Source organism: Corvus cornix, chromosome 9 (genome assembly GCF_000738735.6).
Source record: "Corvus cornix cornix isolate S_Up_H32 chromosome 9, ASM73873v5, whole genome shotgun sequence".
NCBI classification, from domain to species: Eukaryota; Metazoa; Chordata; class Aves; order Passeriformes; family Corvidae; genus Corvus; species Corvus cornix.
In genome coordinates this window covers 7,984,139-8,000,159 of record NC_046339.1, presented here as the reverse complement: position 1 = coordinate 8,000,159, position 16,021 = coordinate 7,984,139, and positions in this window count along the sequence as shown.

The following is a 16,021-nucleotide window of genomic DNA, read 5'->3' as shown; positions in this document are numbered from 1 at the left end:
GTTATCATCCCACCCTTTCAGGAGGAGAGATTTCTCTCAGATGGAGCTTATACTCTTTCTCCTGCTCCCTACTCTCTGCCAAATCTCCCACCCCAAGGACTTTGCCTTTTTTTTTTTTTTTAACTTCTACTGCTCAGAAGCCTCAGCTGATCACATGACAGATACCTCCTGACATCCTCTTAACTTTCTGTGCCTGGAGAGGGGCAGCTGATGGTGCAGGAGATGATGTGGAGTCCACTACACCTTTACACATGCAGGAAATAAATATTTCAGGATGTGCTGCTCTAACCTTTTGCTCTTCAGGCACTGAGCTGGAGATTTGGTTCTTCCCCTTTATAGCTGGTGATGGATCTGTGCCCGTGCTCATGACAAACTTCCCACTCAGTGCTGGCCATTGCATTCTGTGACTTTGGATTTACAGCCATTTGGCAGTGATCCCATTTCTCAGTACAGGGCTCCTTCTAATTTGAGATAATATTTTTTTTCTAGGACAAAATGGAAACACCACACGGCCAAACTTCGAGTTTGGGAAAATCGATGCCGGTTATCCACTAGGTGACACTGTTTACCTACAGATCTTGTCGAATTTGTGTGAAACCCCACATCTTTCCAAAGTAGCATACAATATATTTTGCTCTTAAAGCAAAAGAAGACTGGTTGCAGAGGAGAAGGAAAATGGGCTGTCAGCGAGGTATAATTAAGGGCAAACCTACAGTTATGAGACTTTATGGTCTGGTTTCAAACTATTTACTAAAATGCATTTTAAAAGCTGCTTTTTATCAGCCCCATTTCAAAGCCTTAGGAAATTGTTTTATTTAAAGAAAGAAAATAGAAAGAAAGGCAGGCACTCACCATCAGCACAAATCTCAGCCTGGCTCAGGTTTTGTCTTGGAGAACAGTGTGAACAGAATTGCCTGGCAGCAGAGCCAGGGAGGAAGGAGAAAACAGAAGAATTTCTGCAATCTCATCTAAGGAGAGCTCAGTGCAAAACTGCTCTCCAACCTTGCAGACATTTCAGAATTTTGCATTTTCTCCCCAGTCTTAAATAAGACCAGAACTGGTAATCTCAATTTCTGAAAATTTGTTCTCTGAAAGAAAACAAAAACTGGTTAGATGCTGATTTATTTAATGCTTAATTATTATTTTATCCTTAATATATTTTCCCCTATAGAATCATGTGCTTCTCTTTGAAAAACAAAAAAATTTCATTATGAAATGCTGACCAAGTAAAAATGTTTAAAACTGAAAATCAAGTGGGCCAAAATCAAGAGCTTACCACAAGACCTATCAGCTTTAATTAATATTTTTTAATTAGAAAAATACAAATCTGCTTCTGCACACTAATACCGCTGGTGATGGCATTAGGGAAGTCTGTGCTAGACTTAGCTGTGATCTGGGAATCACACTTGCAAGGAAGCCGGACGAGTCTGTTTGAATTGGGCATGCATTCTGGAAAAACTTCGGAGAATTCCATTCTTTCTTCTCATTTATGCTGCTGACAGGCCAAAAGAAACTCTTCTCATCTGCAGACTTTAAGTCAGGCTGTCAGAAACACCAGTGACCTGCAAGTGTCAAGGGAGGTGTCTGGGGGGAGCATGGGGTGTTCGGGATCTCTAGGATGGGCACCTCCAGAGCGCAGGGAGGATTGCATGGGGACCTTCCAACCTCATGCTCTCCCTCTGTGAGTCAGCCCCTTCTATTTTTTTGTAACCACAGCCCATAAGTAGCTTATGGCCCAGTTCATGTTTAAACATGGCCAGAGATCACCTTTAATTCCACAGTCTAGCCACATTCAAATACAGGTTTTCGCTACAGCTCCAATCAGTCTCACAAAATACAGATTTGGGGAACATTTCTGTATGGTATTGTTCACACTTGCATAGGAAGTTTCTTTTCCCCTATCATTTGGGCTTTGGGCTTTTCCCTCCTGGGTTCTGAAGGAAAAGACTAGCTAAATTCAAGTTGGGTGTTTATTTTCTGAAGCCCTTTTCCTCATCTGCCCTCATCAGATACTCCTGGCTGAAACCCTGAGGTCTCCAGGCTTGGTTAACAGTGAAGCAGATCTTCAAATCTCTGAGGTACAAACCCACTTCCTAAGCTGCTTCCAACACACTCTGGTACCTCTTACAGCCAGAACACTGTCCAAATACCCCAATCAAAGCAAGATCCCCCTCATGCCTTCTGCTGAGCACTGGGCTCTCTCTTCATTTCTGAAGCTGTAGCTTCAGCTGAACCCCTGTAGCTCAGGGGTTTTCTAGATATTTGCAGATCTCCGGAGGTATTTTATTGCTGACAAAGTTTGATTCACCAGCAATAATGATGGAACAAGAGGCAAGTTTTTCTTCAAAGCTCTTGTGATCAGAGCATAGAAGATGGGAGGGCAAGAGAGGTACAGGGATGTTCCAGGGATTGTGCCCCTGAACCAGGAGCAGAATCGAGGTGTGCATGGACATCCTGTGGAGGAGGCACAGCTGTGCTTCCACCTCCATCTGTGTGATTTGCTGCATGGCCCCTGTTTCTGGCACTGCCTTTTTGAAATCCACACAGAATTAATTGATAATTGTGCAAAAAGCCTTGGGGGTTGGACAAGATAATAGCAGTTTTACAAGAACCTGGAAGGCACTGAAAAACTTTTATGGTGTTTTTGATGTAAAATTATTATTTTTCACCGCTGTTCAGTGCACACAGTAGCTGCTGGCACAGTTTCAATGGTTAGGTGGATGACATGTTATTTTTACATTTTCGAAGTGGCTTTGGGGCCTGACTCACGCACACAATACATGGAGCAAAGAGGAACGGAAGAACTGGTGTTAAGAACCAGTGAAGCCCCTGATTTGTCTTGTGGTGTGGGCAGAAACAGATTTTATTTAGACTGACAAACCTAATTGGATTTTTGTCTGTGTCACTCTTCCAAAATTATTTCTACAGCATGAGGAAATGCCCAGGAGAAGGCATTGAGGTTAAGGGCCTTGTTTTAAGAAGACGTGGAACAGACCAGCACAGAGGAGCTTCTCTCAGCAATGTTCCTCAGGCTCAAACCTGAACATATTGTGTATTTCAGCCCTTATTGGGGCTCTCCTTCCCCATGATTGCTACAGACAGAAATTATTTCAAGCAAAATAGCTTTCACTTTCAAGTGAAAGCTTTGTAAGGCAAAGTATGGGGGGGTGGGAAAGGAGAAAAAGGAACTCGTTCTCCAGAGAGCTGAGTCTAGCAGACTCACTGCACTGGTGACACCGTCCAGATCTGAGGCTGCACCTCCAAAGGCAAAGGGCAGGAGCTAGTTTGTTTAATTTTGAATATTTGCATATCTCTTTCTCTCGCTGCATTGGTATCAGATCTGCAACAACCTATTAAAGCTTTCATTTGAATAGCCATTATATGCCTGAGAATGGAGACTGGGCTCCTTGGGGGCGCTTAGGAATAAACAAATCATTTGTGGCACATGTGTTGTTCAAGCTTCAAGCAAGGTAAATGGAAAATACAGATTATGGTGCCTCAAGTCCTCTCCATTTTCCCCACTTGTCAAACATTCCCAGATTCTTCAAAAGAAGAATCTAGCCATATTATTAGCAATAAAATGGCTTATAGCTGAAATTTTGAAAAGATTTAACAATGTTCTTTGCAGGAATTGTGTTTCTCATTACATAAATCTCCAGGCTCTCAGGCAAACCACCACCACCACAGTGAGCCATTATGTCCTGCTGTGGCGGTGTCTCCACTTTAAAAAGGTAAAGATTCAGGGCTTTTTGACTTTCTTGTTTTCCATTCTTATTCCTTTTAAAGGAAAAAACCCACCATAAACCCACAAACAACCAAACAATATATTCACCACAGAAAAGTCCCTGCAGATTCATCTGCACTGGGGCAGATTAGTCCCCATTTACACCAGTGACCCATGAATGGCCAGGGATGGGCTGGAGAGAGGATATGGGAGAACAGATGGGGGGACACAGGGGTTTCTGGATACCATTGGGAGTGGGTGCAGGCTCCTTCCCCATCTCGATGGTGCTAGCTGCAGATGCAGGTTCCAAGAATACCAATACACTCTTCAACAGCAAAGCCAGGAGCAACCTCCCTTCCCTCCACTCTGCCTCCTGCAACTCCTCTCCAGAGCAACAAAAAAGCTGAAACTGCCACTTGCCTTCAGCCAGAGTGTTTCTGTTAATGCTTCTGGCCTTTCCCAGCCTGTAGGATGTGTCCCACAGGCTTTCTCCCAGCTACTGATGTTGGCTGCATTTTGACCTGGCTCCTGACTTCTGCACATGGACTCCTGAACCTGAGATGTGTCTCAGCAAAGGTAGGGTGGGGATCCTTGGTCGTCTGCTAACATGGCTTGGAAAGCAAATACTGGGAAAGAAGTAAAATTACATAAAGTGAAATCCCAGCAAACAAATGCTGAACCTGATGCAACTAAGTTTTTTAATCTTCCATTGAAAAATACGCCATCAATTGCCAGGCAAATTTCTCAGGTTGATATGGCAACTGGAAACACTGGAAATTAAAAAGCTGAGCAAATGTTCTTAAAGGAGAAAAATAGTCTCACCCCTGATCAGCAGGGATTTCCAAGCTCCCTGCCTCAGCCTGCCTTCTTTTAAATGCACAACCTACAGGAACTGCAGTGTCATGGGATGATGCCGATTTTCTTTCCATCACCAGAGGCTGTTTCCTGGAGGGTACAGTAACAGCTTTGGGCTTTTGTGTGATGGATCTATAGTCACAGTGTAGCTCTTACTCCCTTTCCAGCAGCAGCAGCCACCTGCTAGCAAGGCCCAATGTCCCCACAAAATTAATAATATCACTCTTTCAGGTATCCCTGTCAGTATATGGAGGGTAGGGTGGGAAAACAGAGAGAGTTCCAGGTTATCTGTATTATGGCCATATCACTTATATCCCCTCTAGTGTCAGCAGAAAGCTAGTCATGTCCCAAAAGTCCTGATCCCTCCTGAACACATTCGGGAGCATGGCTCAGTGGGAATGGGTCAGCAGCCCACATGGAGGAAACAGCTCATACTGGGCAGGAGAGCTGCTCACTGGCAGGTTGACTGGAAACAAAGGAATTAATGACCTGTAGGTGTCCAAAGAGCAGCTGCAGGAAGAACATAAACAGTATTTGCTGAGTTTATGCACTGCCTCTCCTCCATGTCCAGCCAATTAAGTACAAAAGAGGAGAATGAAATGGTCGTTAAACATCCAAGGCTGCCCCTTGGGAAGAAGAACTAAAGAGGACATTCACATTCATATGCCAGATTCTTACTCCAGAAAGATTTAGAGGAGTGAACTAGGAAAACAAATGAGATGGCCAGAAAATTATCCACCTCTTAAGATTGACAAGGACTGTACTAGTACAGTATCTGACTGATAAATATTTTCATTTCTAGCCTCTTGTTTTCAACCTCAATTGCTGATAAATAATCTAATTTACCAATAAAGGTAAAAGTGACCTGTTCTGGATATGCCAAGAAAAGTGGTGGGTACATCTGCCAGAGATACTGGGCAAAAGAAGACAGTTCTTGCTGTAAAATGCTATGGTCTGTGATAGGGACTTTACTGTCTTGTGCTAAATTTTGGGGCAGGTAGAAAGAGGCACCTGCAAGTTGCACATGGCGGTGTCCTCCAGAGCTCTGGACAAAGCTAAAAGACTCTTACTGTGGGCTTGACTGGAGCCCACAGGCCCACACAGCCTGGGATGCAGGTGCAGGAAGAAAGTGGTGCTGCTTGGGGCAGTTTTATGCTGGGATTCTCCCTGCCCTGTGCTGCTCCTTGCTGATTAATTGGTGTCCTGGGACAGGGGCTGCCTGCTGGGACCATGCCAGTGAGGACAGCAGTGCTGCCCAACACCTGGCAGGAACCTGCCCTCTGGGAGGACACCTACTCCAGGGGACAAATGATTTCCCCTTTGCTCCCTCCCTTCACAAATACTGAGAGCATCTGACAATCATGTCAAAGCCTCTCAGATCCAACTGACCATATCTTCTCAAGCCAGAATCCCACAAATCAGAGCCAATTCATATTTATCCTCTGAAGGGGACAAGAGAATGTTTAGGAAACCTCAGAAAACCAGAGAGGGCAATTAGCTCTTATATTTATTTTATCTTTTCTTTAAACAAAGGATTGCTATTCTTTTCTCCCCCTACAACGAAGTTAACAGATTTGTTCATCAACTTTTCCAAATTTAGACATCAAACTGATGTTTTTCTCCCACTGCTAATTTTATTCTTAGCAGCACTTACATAAACGCAAGTATTGCAATATGACAAAAATACAAACCTCCTCTGACCTGGAATGTACCAGCAGGTAAAGTACAGGGGAAAGTACAGGCAACTTCTCACCCAGGCTCTCCAAAGTAGCAAGTCTTAAAATAGAACTGAGAGGCTTTTTAATGCTTTTTTCTCTCAAAATCTACAACTGACCTATCTGCCTTTGTAGTCTGGCCCTGGACTACCAGGTTGTGCCCTCACATTACCACAGTGGTTTGGGATGAAGCTGTGTTTTGCAGGAAGGCCAGAGTTCCTGGTCTTGGTTCAGCAAGCAGCATTTTGTGTCCTTATGGGGTCTGTGCCTGTTCATGGAGGCCACGTCCACGTTCTCAGTTCTTCAGGTGTCAGTCTCCTGATTTTTCTCCCAATCTGTTTTTCTGCAAGCACAGTTGTGCTCACACTGAACTCCCAAGCACATACCTTGAGTTTGCATTCTTGCATCTGGCCCAGGTTAGATGATTTGGGCCCAGCCAAAGCAAAAGAGACTCCAGTCCTGCATGTTCCTCCAGCCTCTTGTGAGCACAGCTGGTGCTCTGCACTTGGTGTAGTGGCCAGCAATGCACAGGAGGGAGAGCTCCCAGAGACAAGCTATGCCTCCAGTGGCTCTTCTTGGAGGGTGGACAACCTGCAAGAAACACTTCCTGCAGCATTTCTGCTTTTGCTCTTTTTCCCATTTCCCAAAGTGATGCTGTTTAATGTTGGTGAAAAGGATGCTGCCTGCCTTGGACACTGGGCTGTTTGCTGCAGAGCTAAAAATGCTCCTGTGCCCCAGAGAAAGAGCCACAGAGCCAAATTCAGACCCTGAATGTAGAGAGACACTGAGCAAGAGCCAAGACCAAACCTAGTTGTAAACCCTGCTAAGCACACAAGACACTCTCACATGTAATTACCACTCAAAGAGGGCGGTTTGGGTGCTGTCACCAGCAGCGTGAACCTCTCTCCTCTGTTCATTCCTGTGACAGCACCTGTTCCTGTGCGCTCCATCCCATGGCATTCCGTGTCTTTGCCTGGCATAACAAAACACAGCCCCCAGTAAAGCTGCAGGTTTCCACCAGCTTTTGCAATGCGTGAGTCCCACACATTCCCATTGGCCCCGGTCGTGCCTCATTAGTTTGGCTTAATCAAGTGACGAGCACCGCTCAAGGCCGGGGAGCTGCTGTAGTCAATGGGGGCTATTCTCCGCTGGATAGACACATGTCACACCCATTAGCGTCAATGGGAGTTACAAATGCACAGCGGAGAAAGGCCCCAATGTGTCTAACGCGCATTAGGAGCGAACAGAGGGGCCACTTCAGCCCTGGGGAAAGAGCCTGCAGCTCGGTCATGCCTTGCAGCAGAGCAGAAATTCAACTCAGCTTCAGGCCAGACCAGTGGGATAAGCACCAAAACTAAATAAAAAAGAACAAACAAGAAACTAGTATCACCTGGTAGGTGTCTGAGTCCCATGTAACACCCCCAAGCAAGTGGCTGAGGGCCTCGGCCTGTGCAGCAAACGCTGCCCAAACACTACCGGCGGTCCCCACGCTGAGCGGCACCGGGGCTCCAGCACACGGCAGCGCCAGGAAAATCTCCCCTCCTGCAGCGCTTCTGTGGCACAGAAAAGGCACCCAGTCTTTAGGGTGGTTAAAGTGATATTTCTCAACAAAGATAAAAAAAAATTAATAATTAAAAAAATAAAATAAAGGGGCGCAGATAGGAGACCCCACAGACAGCCTGGGGGCAGGCCAAAGCGAGCAGGCTGAGTGTCAACAGCAAGTGTGAGAGAGGGCCCACTGCATCCTCTGTGCACGTTTTCAGGCCCCATCCTTCGTGCACAAAAGAGGGATTCTTCATTGAAATCAGCCTGCCCCTGCCAAGGATCTGGCCTCCTAGGAGCTGCATCTCAGCCAAAATAGTCAACTGGCTCTTTGAGTTTCCCAGTTTTGGGGAGGCTTTTTACTTTCGTACTTCTTATTTTTCTTCATTCCAGTTTCTATTATTTCCCCTTAATATTTTAAAATAAAATTTTTAAAAAATTTAAAATTTTGGAAAGGCTTTTTGAAAAATACTATTCCAACCTGGGAGTCTTCATCTATGTCACAGTGAGGGAAGAGCGAGCCTGGCAGGTCTCATGGCACATGGTTCAGTAGTGTGTATAGCAGAGATGTCAGGCAGTTACACCAAATGGTTTTTAAACATTTGCTTTTCAATTTGTGCTTAAATTAATGCAACCCCATACATATTGGCATTGGATGCTGGGGTCACTTTTATCACTCATGACACTGTTTCACACGTTGATGTATTATCTAGACACGGGGCATGGTCTCCCCTGCATCTGCACCTTTCCCATGGAAATTTCTCCTAGAACTTTGGTGATGTTTGGCTTGGCTTACCTTTTATGAAAGAAAAATCTAGTCCAAAATGTGTAGCTCTATATCAGACTACAGGTACTCCTTCACTGGTACTCCTACAGTTAATAGCCCTAATATATATCCCAACAAACTGTCTTTAGCTTTCTCCATATGTTAATTCCCTCTAATCCGGTTATCAGTACAGGTAGTTGGACAAACAGTGTGATAATAAAGCAGTATTTATAATACATGTCCTTCAGTCCTAGATTAACCACGAGATTTCCTAAGCACCTAGGGATTTGATTTACCTACTGTGTGCAAATCTCCAGTAAAAAGAAAGTATCCAGGAAAATATATTTGCTCCCACACTGTATTGTTTACCATCCACTTTTCCCTTGATCTGTATGCGTGTCTGATCTATGCAATTTATTTATTCAAGCCCTCGATGCTAGTTTAAAGCGGGGTCTAAAGCACTGGGACATTATCAACACACTGAAGAAGTTTTCTTTGAGCACCAGCCATCCTTCTCACCTCCCAAGTGCTGCCCCTCTCACCACAACCAAGAATTTAAAAAGCCAAAAGAAGAAATGAAGAAGCTCTTTTCCCCATGACTGCTACAGGTGCTTACTTAGTTCTGGATAAATGCAGCCCACTTCCTCCCCAACCCACCACCATTTTTTTTTTTTTAATTCCTCTCAACGTGTCGTAGCTTTATATGAGGCTAATGGAGCAAGGCAATGCTCAAACGTCAAATTAAACTGCACAGCTCTGTAATCACTCAGACTGACATGGCATAAAAGGATAATTAGTAGTTCATTACATGGAACATTGTTTGTTCAGCTAAATTGATTTCTCTCAGCTGCCCATGTTTTCTGTTTACTTAGTGAGTGCTCCACTGCACATTCTTATTTGTGAACTAGGAAATCCCTTCCCCTGAACTTTTTCCTTCCCTCTAATCAGCACTGAGGATTTTAAATATAGTTTGCTGGAGGTAGATGAACCTCCAAAATTACAGACAGGTGCATGGAAACAATGGCCTGTGTGGAGCAAAATGTAGTACAAAAACAAGCTGTGGTGGCTAAGGAGACATACCCAAATATTCCAAAAAGGGCCATGTGTGTCCATCTGCTTTGTACATAGAAATTCCTAGCCTGGTTATTTGCTTTTCAACTTACAGTGAACTTGCCTTTCTCTCATAGTGTAAAGAAAAAAAAAGAAAAAAAGCGGGGCTATAATCCTTCAGTGTTGGGAGTGAAGTTCCGCAACAAAGTCTTCCTTAAACCCTCATTTTTGCTCACTAGGACCTGGAGAAAAGAGGAGATTGTTTTTCTTTCCTTTTGCAATTAGGGCTGAGGCAGAACTACCCAATTTCAAATGTTTCTAAACTGGCTGCCTCATGACACCGCTCCACTCAACTGAATTTCAAAATCCTGACAGTAGTTACAAGTAAAAGTGTTGGAGCTATCAACTCCCACACTCCTAGTGTCAGTCTCAATACATTTCTATTTTGCTTAAAGCCCTAACTTCTGTAGTCATTACATTTTAAAAAGGATTCTTGTTTAGGTAGAAAATACAATCCCTAATGAGTCAGAACACAGGAGAAAAACAGAAAAATTACTTATTTTTTGAAGCCTATTTGAAAACTTTTGCTTCAGTGCTGCCTACAGCATCCCAGACACCACCAAAAGACACCCACTGCACACTTTCCTGTGGGTCCTGCAGGTACCACATTTTTGGTCCTGGGGTGTTTGAGTTGGAAGCCACAATTGTTTTAACACCATTTCTGAAAGAAGTTTACACAGTTTCTCACGGTGACCCTGTAAGAAAAGTGGTGCTTGCTTTCTCTGAATTTCAGTGACATTTATGGGCAGGCTCCTGATGGCAATATCGAACTAAGATATTCCCATGCCCTGCTGCTTGTCACAGCCTCCACTCCCCCTTGGAAGTGTTGCCACAACACTGAAGCGGATCACAGAGCCCATGCAGCTGAAAAAAAATTTCCGTTTGTGCCAGGTTATTTTCTGGGAAGATCAGACGCCTCAGCCAGCTCACAACAAGGACCCACAGACAACAGTTCTGCCAGTTGGGAAGGGGACAGGGGGAGCAGCTAGGACCAGCTGATGGGTGGGAACTGTTTGCGCTCATGGTATCGTGAGAAAATAAATTTGGATCTGTGGGCAGATCAACCACTTGCAAGGCTTCCATCCTGGCTTTACTCACCACTCCATGGAGCCTAGGGCAGAGCCATGATCTCCCAGCACAGCCTTTCCAGTCACATGAAAAAGCAAAGCAATTCTAGTGCCATGTAAACCTCTCCAGCTTTTTTTTTTTCTCTTTCCCATCTCCTCTCACTCACATTGTAGGAACCCCTTTAAGTATGTCCACAGCATCAAATAATTTCTTTTTGCTCTCAACTCTGTCTTTTCCACCTGTTGATAGCTGCCCCTAGCATTCTAAGCACCACCTAAACACAGATCACGTTTACACTTAAATTTTTCCTCTGCGACCAAACCATTTCCAGCCATGTTAGAAAGATACCAGGGTCTCCTCTTTAGGAATCCCTAAGCAGCTCTGGAGACCATTTCAGTAACAGCAGACCCAATCTTTCAGCAGCAAACCCAGGCATCATTGCACGTCTTAACACCCCAGGGCAACAGGAAGCCCCTCATCTCCTTTGGACACATTTATACCCCTGACCAACTCTCTTAGCTCACTTGGTTAGGGCAGGTTTCCAATTAGCCTTCCAAGGAACCAGTCTGCCCAGTGCCACACCACTGGCATGGTCTGTGCTTGGGCCAGCCCAGCCCCATGGGATTGGAGCACCACACTCACTCCAGCCCTCAGCGAGCTCCATCTGTGTGTACACATCTGGAGAGATGGAGACACATTCTCTCCTGGCTGCTGAACCAAAACCTGCCTAGAAAAGGACAGAACAAAGCCAGTGTATTCCTCCTTTCTTGACAAGTGGGGGAAAAAAAGAAAAAAACACTTGTACTTTATATAGAGGAATATGATTAGTTTGGTTCTTCTGCTCAGAACTGAAATAAAATTCTGTTTGAGTAGTTGTAGGAAAAAACAAAGTATGAGGGATAAGCCTTTAAATACATTGCCAATGGTCTCTTCCTTCAATTTACCAGCTCAGTGACAGAGCTCACACCAAAGGCATCAGCGATTTCACTCCAATTCTTTCATCTGCTGAAACTATTTGAAAAAATGACTTGAAAAATTTGTTTCCACCTGTGATTACCTTCAGTGTGATAGAAACCTCAATTTGTGAATGAGGAAACTATTAAAAGAAAATAGGTCCGGAGTGCATACTGACTGCAAATATGAGTATCAGCAACAATGCTCCTTGTGACTGACAGTGGCTGCCAGCAGCACCTCCTCGACCTAGTTCCTTAATGGAAATGGAGGTTTTTCTGCAGTCAGGCATCACTCTCTCAAAACATTGTATAATATTTGTACTTTTACCTTCTCCACTACCATTGAGAAGCACTTTACTATCAGCTTTCTCTGTTTTTATTTTGGGTCCTGCTCTAGGCTGCCCAGAGCAGAGTTAGCAGCTGCTTGTCCACACTCTCATGGCTTGATCTCCTTCCCCTTGCTCCCCACTATGGCTTGCTGCTTTCTGCCACTCTAACGAAGCTTCTGGCCTGGATCTTGCTGATGCAGAGCATGGATGAATCACTGCTGGGCAAGTTGAGGCCTCCCAAGGTCATTTTGCCACATGCCATCAATGGGTACAGCTCTGCAGATGATCCTTTTGATGGAAACGCTGGAAACTCATTACCTCCTCTACCTGAACTGATGTTTCCTTGATTCCTAGGTTCACTCCTGTCACTGAGGGGCTCCTCTCTGCTACTGGCTGCTTGTCAGAAATACAAATTTGGGAAATGGACAGATCCTGTTTCTGCCGCAGATCACTCTGAGCTCACACAGCTAAAACCCAGAGCAAAGCATTGAACTTTTAAACTGGTTTCAGTCTTCCATTTTTCTTGGTGTTTTTGTTGTTTGAGTTTTTTGGGCTTTTTTTCTCCCTGCAAAACTCCTGCAGCATGTAGCCCTTATTATAGCGTCTGCCCTGGAGATTTTGTTCACCTAATTGCCTGCAAATCATTTGTTTGATCCAGGACACATATTTCAAGGGAGTTTTCACAGACTACTCCTGGCATTTAATACAAAGTTACCAGTCATAATGAAAATGAAACCAATCATTAGCTCATCTTCTAGCTCAGCTATCTAGACTTTTTTTCTTTGCTGTAAGGGTCCAAATTTCCGAGTATTTGGGCAATTGCACCATGCTCTGTAACTGTTTCCATATGAGGGCAATTAAGTCATTTGGGTTTGGACACCTCACTGCACAGATCTCTGAATGTGTCTGGTCTAGTAACAGTTCTGCTGGAGCCAGGATCCACCATCCCCACACATGTCCCAGATCCTGCTGTCCTTTCAGCAAGCAAACTTCTTCTATGGCTGTTTAACCCCCTGAGTGAAACTAACAGTTCTGCAAGTTAAAGAAGCTAATGAAGTTTAGTTTCCTACACATTTACCTCTCACCATTGCCTTTAGCGTCTGAGGATGAAGTTTCAGTATTTGAAAGAAGTATTTGACATAATTGGTCTTTATATGGGCTTTCCCCCCTCTCCTAAATTGATTTTCCACAGGGTAGGCCCCCTGCCTCAAGCCTAACTGAAATGTCTTAAAAACCTGTAGGAATTTACTGACCTTTGAGACCTTTGAGATTTTGTCAAGTTTAGGTGAAATCAGCAAATAAGTTAAAAAGTCTTTATCAGGGAACACTCAGATGGACATGGACATCATACTTTTGTAACCCTTTGGTCCCACAGGAAAACAGACAGTGGAACTATGGAACACAGACAGTGGAATAAACATGGCACTAATTCCCACTATGCCACCTCAGCGTAGCACAAACCCTCTACCAGGCTGGGAAAAGATGCCCACAGACACTGGTGACAGTGCTCCCTGACTGACCTCCAAGAGTCCTTAATATGGCATCTTTCACAGTGCTGGTGTGTAAGTGAACTACTCCCACTAGGCACTGCACTACTGCAAATTGTTTTCATTTGACTAAATTAACACATTTTCCACCATTGTTTCAAAATACCTGAAAGCAGCACAGGAGTCCCCTTTCCCCTGAATACTCTACACCGTTTCACTTGCTGTGTTCTTTATCTTCCACAGTGGCTGATTCCCCTAAATTCTTCTACTGAGATTGAATGATGCTGAGTAAGAAGCTGTTTTTTGGCTTTGCCTTTCTTTGAAGCTACTGGGTAATTTTTGCACCTCGGAGATTAGCATTACCCTTCCCAAAGGATTCTAGACCATTAACAGACATATATTAAAAAGACCCCAAACCCCAACTTGTTTAAAACACATTAGTATGTTCCAAGTAGACTGGAGCAAGCTCCTAATGATAATTCAGTTCTGTCCCAAAACAAGTGACGGATCCACAACATTTTTCTTGCAGATGGGTGACAAGAACAAAATGAAATTTCAAATGCTGATGAGAATTTGCATTGACATCAGCAAGGCCAAGGACCACCAGACGTGGAGCAAACTCACTCTAAGCTATTCTGAAAACAAACAGTTTATTTTAACTGGTAACTTTGAAGAATTTTAGCCTTAGCTGAAGAGATCTATAATCCACATATAAAGCTCACTAGTGAGCAGGTATTAAACACCACCAACCACAAAAAATCCCCTCTCTACACGGTATCCACCTCCCTCCTCCCTTCTCATGAAGCATTCTGCAAAGAACAGCAGTGCTGCAATGAATAATTCTTCTGGCAATGAATACATAATTAGATAATAAATGCATCTCAATCTCTGAGAGTAGAGTTGCCATCCACTCTGTATAATGAAGGCTGGAAAGAAGCTAATTCACCTGTCACCGACTACAGTCCCAATTACTTAAGTTTGTTAAAGAAAAAAAAAACAGCCAGAAATGAAGCAATCTCTTTGGACAATGTCTGTGCCACTTGCTCCTGTGCTTCCTGGGCTCAGAAGCAAGTGCCTCAAGCAACCACCCCTCGCCTAAGTTACTGCTTGGTGACAGGAGAGAACACAACTCCTGTCATCGCACCAGAACTGATGAAGTGTTACAGCAACTGTGAGCGCTTGGGGCTGCTGTGGAGGCTGCACAGGGAGAGATACCAGAGTCAGGGCAGAGCCAAACCCACACCCAACAAAAGCCTCCCAGAAATGGGTGGTGGAAACTTGAGTCAGACCCTGGGGCTTGTTGGTCCTCCTGGCTTTAGACCCCGATCACAGAGAAATTCTCACGCGCCAAAAGTCATGAATACCAATGGTGTCCCTGAAGCCAAGGGAGTTTTTCACGCGAATAGATTTTAAAAGAAAATGCAAGGATTTACAGGATTAGGGCCTGAAATTCTCGGCTTTATGTCTTTCAATAGAGTTATACAGTGCCAGTTACACTCAAGAAATGCTATCACATTAAGAGACCAAATGTTGCCAAATGCCAAGAACTTTGCTGGAGATGAGATTTGGGGTCTTCTTACTTGGCCAACCTGATGAAAGAGGATTAAGGTCCAAACGAGCCAGATTGCAAATTGAGGCTATAAAGGTCAGTGATCATTATTTCCTGGCTGCTGAAAATAGGTGTTTGCTCCTCTGGCTTTGATATTTTTAAACAATTATTGATATCTCGGTCCAGACCTAATATATAAAAAATGGTTTTTCCTATATTCAGTTTATGGTACCAGACTTTAGATTATAGAAATAGCTTTCAAGGAGAGCAGCAGTGTCTAATTGTTTCTGAGCATACTGTATTCAGCCATATACTAGTTCAAGTCCACATCTCTGGAATACTGGATAAATGATATCAAAAATGCACCAAGAGACACAAATAACAATAATGAATTGAATAAATAAACCTTATTTCCCCCCACCAACAGGCCTAGTTTGGAAATATCCCAATGAATAACTCTTTGACCTCCCACCCTGAGTGTCACCTCTGCATCTTTTCCTCATCAATTACCTATGTGCTACCCCATCAAGGGATTTTGCATCCAGACCAGGTACAAGATTCAGCAAACATCTGTGGAGTCATCTCCAAGCCTTTCTTGTTTCTTTCTTTGTGAAAGAGATGGCAATCATGTCATCAGTAATTAATCTGTTCATCCAGGATTAATAAAATTAAAAACTGGTAAAATTTAATTGGAAAGGAAAAGCCAGTATAAATCAGTGCACACTTGCAGAATTGCTTATTTTGGTCAGGCATAGAAAGATTTAACGATTTCTCCCTTTCTTATACTGGAATAGAAGAGGTTTTTTGGGCCTCCAATTTCTGGCAAGCAGATCCAAGGCAGGGGGAGAGAGGGGCATGTGAGAGTGTAGAAGGCACACAAGGTGCAGACTCCAGGCGTTAGGAAATGGGAGTTACGGAGCAAG